General features: G+C 24.8%; 1 pseudogene; it reads right to left on the minus strand.

The window, feature by feature from the left end:
• Positions 1–770: 770 nt before the first annotated feature.
• On the minus strand, positions 771–5,346 carry LOC112685033 (annotated as a pseudogene).
• Positions 5,347–10,265: the final 4,919 nt, after the last annotated feature.

Raw genomic sequence — 10,265 nt, forward strand, 5'->3', positions numbered from 1 at the left:
TTGTAAAAAAATAATCTAAGAACAAAGGTTTCGAACAACTTGTACTCATATTTCAAAAGTGAAAGAAATTAATATGACAATATGAGATATAATTAAATTCTATAGGCATTAAGTACCATAAATGGTACTCACATATATTTGGTTAATTTTTCTTTAAATAAATATACAGTTACATCAATAAACTTATAAGATAAGACAATTATTTAAAATATTAAAAAAAAAAACCAAAGGCTGTGGTATATATCATCCAAAAATACAGTGATGTACGTGAAAAAATTAGTGAATACCAGTTTTGGTACTTATAGCGTGTAAGAACAACCCTAAAAAAATACTTCAGCAGTCTTGTTATATCAAATTTATTATATTGATTTGTTTAGATACTTAAATGGATGTTTGAAATAATTGTAAATTTTATATAATTTCAATGCAATTATGAGTAGGTTATTTAATTTTCCTTAACCAATATTGAATTTTTCTAGATGCTAATGTGATCATATATTGATATAGATTAAAATGTATTTAAATATTAAGTATAGATTATTATATCATTGTTTTAAAATATAATTTTAACTATTATGCTTCTATGGCTATAATATAACTATTTAATGTAATTATTGTTATTGAATTAATTTTTTTAACTTCTGGTTCATAACTATATCTCATTATTTTAGGTTTGCTTTATTTAAGATAAGAAATAAAAAATTAGTGAATTATAATTAATACTTTTATTTTACTTTAATGTAGATATAGTTGAACATTTATATAATTATTTAATTATGGTGCATTGAAGTGGGATATCTTCCCCATTCTTCTATTATCTGTATTCACATTAATAAACTAGTTAAATTATTGACTTTATATAGCATTTAATTAATGAAGATGTAATGCTAGGTTATGCCATTTTTTATTGATTATATTAATGGATTATTGATTATAATGCATTCAGAATAATCAATATTGGTATATTGTAATGCTAACCACATTTTTGCCATATGTTTTTTTTATGTATAAAATGAGCTATTTTTTTAAAACAACATTAAATTCCATATCAAATAATTTTTCATAATTAAGTATTTTAACTTCAATTTTATCAATTGTTATCACCAGCTCGATATAATTTTCAAGCAGATAATAATGATTTTTTTTATGATAAGAATTATATACTTTTACAAGATATTTATTTAAATAAATTTAAAAGAATTTAAAACTGTAATAAGTGATGTAAAGTTACTTGCTGTTCCCAAACTAGAACTCTTCTGATCTAATTATTCCCTCTTTTATATTGCTCTATTGACATTATTTAAAGTCAAAGTAATTTAGGACAATTCAAATATCAATTGAAGGTATTGATTGTGAACTTGACTCTTTAATAATTAATTGAAACGACTAATAAGTTATTAATTAAAATAACTATAATAATACCACTTTAGATTTTACTGTGGTTGAATTGGAAGAAACTGACTGTTAATGGTACTGTTTTAAATTAATTGCAACAAATTGACAGTGATTCTAAAGTAGTTGAATTACAAAGTAAAGATAAGTAAATATTTAATGAAAACTCAGTACTTTGTATTCCAGGCTCATCAATACAGATAGACAAAGATAATAGTAGTACGAGTTTTAAATTATTGCTTATAAATATGTTTAATGTATATATATAATATATAGATACATTGTTGTCGATATGCAAACAATTTCTGACAATTAATACAATTTTATTTTTATATTTCAAATTTGTATGACTTTATAAGTATTTTATTTTTTCACATGGTCACTTTGCATATTGGCAACTATGTTGTGAATCATGATCTACAAATTGTGACCAAGTAAAAAAAAATAAAATAACCATGATGCATTTCAAAATAAAATTTTAATAATTTTTACTTGGACATATTTTACATAACGACAACTATATATACATTTATATTTTAATCATATACCTACTGCAAATAATGAATCTTCTTGGACATCACTTAATTCAGTAAATTTGTTAAGAAATAATACTAAAAACTCGAAATTGATCATTGATAATCCATCTAGTTTAAATTAATATGTGTCATCAACAACAAATCAAATTTTAAATGAAAACTTTTTTCAGCTCTTCATTGATAAATAAAAATAAATGTATACCTAACAATATAAATGCATGATTGTAAGACATTATTTAATAATATTTATGATGTAGAAATTAAAATGCCAAAAACAAAAAATTGACAAAAATCTGTCAGCCAGAAAATACAAGAACTTGCTGAAGATAAAAAAAACGTTTAGTGGTCGTTCAGGAAGAATTAGTCCAGCAGGAAATATCTCAATCTGCAGAGCTACATATGTTAAAAATGAAACATATAACTATTGAAGATGAACTGAACATTCCAAATCTTAAATTAAAAAATGATATATTATTGAAAAAATTAATGATTTAATATTAATAATTTAAATAATTTATAGTTAATAAATTATATTTTTATTAAAAATTAATATATAGATTAAAATATTAAAAAAATTTATTTCTATATATAATAAAGACTGAATAAAATATAATAATAAAAAAAAATAATAGTGCAAACGTTTTTTATTTTAATTTTACTTGTACATAATATGTTAAAATTGTTATTTTAATTTTCCTCAAATATATTATATTTAAATATTTAAAATATATTTTTACTGTTGTTTGTTATAGTTAGAACAAATAAACTGAACAAAAAAAGTACAATAATAATTTTATTTTATGTTATTTTTAATAATACCTATACATATACACATTTTTATTATTTTACAAATCATATATTTTCAGATTTTATAAGTGAAATAAATACTCATTTAATAATCTAATTCTAGCATTGTTTTGATTGTTTTGAATAATATGTGTGGCTTCTAAAATATCATCAGGTAGCTGAATTTCTAAGTTGTTGATTGGTATTGTATCATTTTTGATAATCGCAATATTATGCAGAACAGCACATGCAATTATTACTGTTTTTATCTTATGTATGTTCAGTCTCATTCCAAAAGATTAAACTGGAAAACGACGTTTCCAAACCCCATAGGTGCGCTCTACTGGATTTCTAGTTCTTATCTGAGATTCATTATATAAATTTTCTGTGTCTGAGGATTAAGAAATGGAGTAACAAAATGGTTTGTATTTGCATAACCGGAATCTGCTACAAATAAACTATTGCCCCATTTCTTTAAAATTTTTTTTCTTTTATTTTATAATGTGTAACTCATGGTAAATCTTTAAATTTGAAAATATCGTTGAATCATGAGATGATACAGGCCAACGAACTACAATGTCCATAATTTGTAGTCTTGATGATACTACTGTTTGCACATTAAATGAAAACCAACCTTTTCGATTTCGAAAGTACTCAGAATTACGATCACCTTGAAAAAGTTTTTTTTATAAAAATAATTTTGATTTTTTAAATTACTAATTTTTTGTTTAACTTACCAGGACTTTGAATTTTTATGTGCATACAGTCAATTGCTCCAATCACTAATGGAAATTTGGCTATACTATAAAAATCTTTTTGTAAGTTTCGAATCTCAGTTTCTAGCATTTTTATATATTTAGTTCTAAGTTTTGCTATGGCCAGACTTACATCTCTTACTATAAGACAGGAAAATGATTTAATAACACCAATTACATTTCTTGCACTTATTAAAGAGCTCCCAGTAACATAAAATCGCAATGTTTATAATAATTTCTGCATTGGTGTTATAGCATTATTCCTATTAAAATAAAGTGTTTTATTATAATTTAAGTTATATTCTATACATATGTCATTATTAAAAGTCTCTGGTATTCAGTTATATTAATTGCTGAATAATACTCACTTATCTGTATCAGTTTTACATGTTCTTAAAATTAAAGACTATTGGAGTATTGAAATAGGGTTCCCTCAAATATACAAATGTATGAGTCGTACAAGATTTGAAGCAATTCGTTCCTGTTTACACTTCAATGATAACTCTAAATTACTTCATCTTATTGATATTAATCATGACAGCCTTCACAAATTAAGATCATTAATTGATTATTTGACAAATAAATTTAAAAGTGTACCATATAGCCAAGATATCAAGCGGAGTTTTAAATACGACGCTTTATCCGGAATGGTACAAAATATTTTGTATTTTTGTTATATATTTATAGTCTATTAAAATTTTATTTTCAAATTTTTAAAAATTTAGTATTAATTTTATTTGAAATATTATTCTCAAAAAAATAGTCTTTATAATTTGTTTATTGTTAGATATACAATCATATTCATATATGTTATAGTGGGTTGCATGTAGTTTTGCCATAGTATATTGTAGTATATTATATACTATAATATGCATCAATGTTGATATTTTATTTTTGAAATATTACAATTTACAGATATTTATAAATTTATAAATATTCGACAAGGTGCATATAAATGTAATAATCATAATAAACAATTTAATGAAAGGTCGTCGTCACTAGTTATAGGAAATAATAAAGGTTGTTATATTTGTCAAGCGCCACATACTATATACAAATGTCCGATATTTATCGCGTTACCAATTACAGAGAGAATAAAAAGAGTAGCCGAAATGAAATTATGTAAATTGTGTTTACCACAGCTCGTACCGAAAAAGTGTAACGGTAAAAATTGTTTTACTTGTTTAAAACTATTTACTTCTATCCGAGAACCAAAAATATATAATCAAACATTACAGTCCACAACAAGGACCATATCTCACATGCATAAGTGATTACTGGACTCGGATAGTTTGTATACAGTAGTTTTTGATTTTCTTGACAGTAATTTGGATTTTTAGTAGTTTATTTATACTGTGGTAGCACCGGTTCCCACTAGCTATTCTTTCACTTATTTCTCGGTGCATGTCATTTTTACTATTTATGTTCACTCCTAAGTATTTGAAGTTTTCCACTTTTTCAAAAGTTAGATTACCTACTTGCAAGTTATGTTGATTTTCGTTGCTTCTAGAGAGAACCATAAATTTAGTCTTTTCTTGATTTACGTATAGCCCCAACTTTTTACTAATTTCCAACAATTTAGATGTAATTTGTGTAATTTCTTGCCTGGTGTTACCAAATATGACTATATCATCTGCGTACGCTAATATCGATTCATTCCCTAAGGTCTCCACCTTTTGTCTTTGGGTTAATAGTCTTATAACCTTCTCCAAACCTATATTGAATAGTGTCGGGGACGAGGCATCGCCTTGTCGTAGCCCTGAATTAATATCGAATTCCGATGATATCTCTCCTAGAAATTTCACTTTACACATGGTCTTGGCATTGCAGAGTTTTACCATATCAACGTATTTCTTTGGAATACCAAAGTTAATCATGGCTTTCCATAATTCTTCTCTATGTATCAGTGCCAGATTAAAGGTCGATGCCGCCCTGGAGCAAACAATGTTTGCCCCCTCCACCTCAAAGAAATAAAGTTTAAGTGAAACCAAAAAAAAAAAAATTTTTGGTTTCTATGTATAAATCAAAAAAATAAAATACTATTATAAAATATAGGTTAGATATAATAATTAATCTACATAAACCAGTGGCGTATCCAGAATTAATTTAACGGGGGTGTTTAAAATAGGTATCCGGCCAAAATAGCGAAACAATAACGGCGAATATAAAAATCGCGAATTAATTATAGCGAAAATAAAAACAGCGAATTTTAAAATAAGCGATCATGCATAATAGTGAAACTTAAATTTAAATTACATATATTCAAAAATTTTCAATTCATTATTTATCAAGATAACTTACTGACATCATAAATTGGAAAATATAAATTTCTTTCTATTTTTACCAGCGATATCTGATGCAATTGACTTATGCCCACGGATGTATCAAGTCGTCATCAATGTACTATCTTAATTACTATGTAACTTAGATATTATATATATATGTTAGAAATTTAGATAAAATTGTCAATCATATTATATTTGAGTTGACATAAGTTAATACAGTTGTAGTTCAGAGCGTCAGTGTATAGATTGTATTATTTATTATTTTTGTTCGTTAGAAAAATACAGTGTAAAAAAAAACATATTTATTATTATTTTCAATGGAATTTGTAAAAAGTAATAAAATTAAAGATTTATAATTGTATAGTGGATTCTTGCATCGTGAAGATAGAAAACAAAATAACACAATATATTGGTGTTGTGTAGAAATTTCATATAAAGGTAGAATAATTACGATTAACGGAAAAATTAAAAATCAACCTAAGGAAAACTCTCATAATCATGTTCCCGATAAGTGTAAAATTCAATGCAAAATGGCTGTGAATAAGATTAAAGAAGCGGCTGTTTACACACAAATTACTCCACATGATATAATCAGTACTGTACAAATAGTACCTGGAGTAGCCGGTGCAATTCCTTCAGTTCATCATTTGAAACACACTATACGTAGAGTTCGAATACGTAATCAATGTGCACCGCCTATTCCGAAAACAGTCAGTGACTTAAAAAATTTCTGATGAGGATACTAAAACGATAAAAGGAGAACAATTTTTAATATTTGACAGTGGAGCACCACAGGATCGAATTTTATTATTTTTGATCGAAAATAATTTAAAATTTATGGATCGATCAACTAATTGGTTGGTAGACGGAACTTTTAAAATGGTACCTTCACTTTTTTATCAGTTATTCACTATTCATGTACTTATTCAACAGGGTGACCAAACAGTTAGTCCTACCATTTATGCATTATTAACCGATAAATCTCAATTAACATATACACGTTTTCTTAAATATTTATTAGAAATAAAATCATCTTTAAATCCTACATCGGTAATAATACGAGATCGTAGATTTTGAACATGCCTCAATAAATGCATTCAAAACCGTTTTTCCACATGCTGAACAACAAGGTTGTTTTTTTTTCATTTTTCTAAATGTATGTGGCGACTAATTCAAAATGTTGGTCTAGTCGAAAATTATTTTTCGATTTTGAATACGTCGTTGTCACGGAAAACGGATAAAATTTTCCTCGGTCCAATATCTTTTGTGAACCATTGTTGTGAGGCAAACGCACAATGGTACTCACATGACATAGACCACATTTGCTAAGAGACACTAAAAAAAAATTGCATCGGAGAATAAATTATTGTGTCATATAAAGACCGATACTTCGGCGACAACAATCGACTGTGCAAATGCATAACATGTGAAAAGCTTGGTCTTGGCTTTTTTAGTAATATTTTTTTAAGATAACACATTTTTCATTGCACAACTGATTTCTTTAAAATATGTTAGGTTTTGATGTGTCAAAAAACCAGTCCCTGATGATGAACCGTCATCTTCAACGACCAATCACAATCCAATAACGCCGATTGCTATTGATATACCGACAGTAAATGGTAATATTTTGTATACATTTCGTATGTAATCTTATGTCAATCAATTAAATCAATTAGAAAAAAATAATTATTTCTTGATTTTGTAGAATCCGAAAACGATGGTGATGGTGATAATCATAACGACTGGGAGACAGAGTTGACCAAATATAAATATGATACATGCAATAAAAGATTCTTTTATAAAAGATGGTACGAACAACACATGTCAATTCTTAGACCAGGAACACTAGAATGTAAATATTGTCCAAAAGTGTTCAACCGAAAAGACACTTTAGAAAAGCATTATAATTATCATTTTCACTATAAATACTATAGGTACCTGCCACTTTTGTGACCAAAAATTTAACGACAATAGTAATTTAAGAGCACATATAAGATAAATCCATGAATCACCTACCCGCGAAAACCACAAGTGCAATGTTTGTGACGAAACATTCACTTGTAAAAAATAATTTAAATGTGATAACACTTAAATGTGCATACAAACATTCAACCATATAAGTGTTTTTGTGGAGAAAGTTTTTGTGCACCAAATCAACTATCGCATCATAAAAAACAAAAAAAAACATTAATAAATATCAATTAATATTATTATATGTCTTCTTCTTAAATAACCAACCCCTTATGCAATTGTATAAATATATTTTTAACTTTAATTTTAATTAATTATTGATAACATTAATTTTAAACAAAAATATAAAAATTTTAAAAATTACTTTTAAACGTTGAATGTTTACAACAGTTTTTAAATTAATTGAAAAAAGTAATGTATTATATACCTACACAATAAATATTTACAACATTAAAACTGAAAAATTGAGGGGTATAGATATTTATAGAAATTATGTTATTGTACAATAACTAGTGTGTTCTTCCGTAATGGTACTTGATTCCATCTTCAAACTGGAAATTAAAACAATTATTTAAAACAACTGATGATACAATCAATATAATTAAACTAACCCAAGTCGTAATTGTTTTATATCATTTTCATTTAAATAATTATATTTTTTACAACCAAAAGTTAAATCACACTTAATATGTTTTATATGTCTTTCTTCCATACATTGGCATGTATGATTCTTGCATATCTATCAATTTAAAATAAAAAATTATAAAATAAAATCATTTACTTTTCAGATTAGTAATACACAATTGATTACATTTTAGTATGTATAATCGAAATTAATAATTTCTAATTATATTTTTATGTTATTTACAAATGTCAATTTAAATATAAAATAAATAAATACTAGTTGAACATAAACTACAGGGTCAGTTATCTTACATTTTCAAGCTCCATTTGGCGCCAAACTAACGTACCAGTGACTTTGAATTCACATTTATGTTTCACAATATATTGAACAATTTGCATATCTTCATTATGAGTGTAAGGCATTCTTGTTCCTTATGAAATTCAAATATTATTTTTCCAATGTTTCCAATGTTATTAATTAATTAGACAACTATTAAATGTGTAGATATTTTAAATTATATGTAATAAGGTCACTAGTTTATCCTTATTTACGCTCACTATCTTATAATAATGAATACATAAGTGCTGACAAAATAAATGTAGGAATTAAATTATTAGAACGAAAAAATATTAATAAAATAAAAAAAAAAATGTATGAAGTTAGCAAAAAGAAATTATCCTTTAATTAAAATTCATTAAGCATTTAAGTCAAAAATGAGTAGACGGTTCATCAATGAATTCAATATTACCAACAGGTACAAACAGTTATGTATTTTATGTAATATTGGATACTTGAAATTATTTTAATTAGATTTTGATATCTTAAATTAAACATTGGTCAAAGTACTGTAGTTGAATCTACATTATTACCAAAACATAATTTAGTGAGATTTAGTTATAAGGCAATTAGAAAAAAAATCTATATTCAATATTCCAATTATACTTGTATATATATATATATATATGATTATTTATTGTTGATATGGTAAATTTTTAAATGTAAATTTAAAAATTGTTACTTTTGATTGCACTACATAAAATCATTATATCACAAATAAAATATATTAATGAATCATATAGAATTTTAAAATTGGAGTTAATGAAGCACAACTAAATTATAAACAACAATAGAGATAAATAAATAAAATAAATATATACCTTTTATTCGAGTATGGTGAACTGTTATATATATGTTGGCTATGCTCATATTCAATATCTGTGCTAAAATGTAAATAATCAATAATTATTAGAAATATATGTATATATATTTATTTCAAATATAAAGCTCTATTTTTTTTTCTCGTAAAATGTTGATTATACTTAAATATTTGAGCTTTAAAAATAATATTATTGTTATACAAATTTATTTTGAAAAATTAGACAAATATAAAACAAAGTTACTTATATTATTCATTATAACCGAGAATTATTTAAAGAATTTTTAATACTTGTATATTTTTAAGAAATTTAAACACTCAACTAAGTTAAAACCTTTTCTCTGCAACAATATTTTTTAATTTTAAGAAGAATCGAAAATTAAAGTAGTTTACATTGAGCAATTGAGTTGAATATAAAGCAATTTAGTATTAAATATGACTTATCACTAGGGCTAGGGACTTTATGCCCTTAAAAACCTTAAAATATGTATGCATTTATGCCCTCAAGAATCAATAAATATGCTATTAAAATATGTATTTAAAAAAATTATATTTGTAATAATTAATTAAATAAAAAAATTTAACTAGTAATAAATTATAATAATATTTTTATATATGATAGATATGATGATCTGAGATAATTTTCTTTTTTTCAGATTTTTTTTCATCTTATATTGAATTTTTATCTAAAACAAAATATTTAAAATGGTTTTAAAAATAAATTAAAATGAAAACATTTTTTTTATTTTTAATCATAGT

This window comes from Sipha flava, unplaced genomic scaffold (genome assembly GCF_003268045.1).
Source record: "Sipha flava isolate LNK unplaced genomic scaffold, YSA_version1 262_pilon_pilon, whole genome shotgun sequence".
Taxonomy (NCBI): Eukaryota; Metazoa; Arthropoda; class Insecta; order Hemiptera; family Aphididae; genus Sipha; species Sipha flava.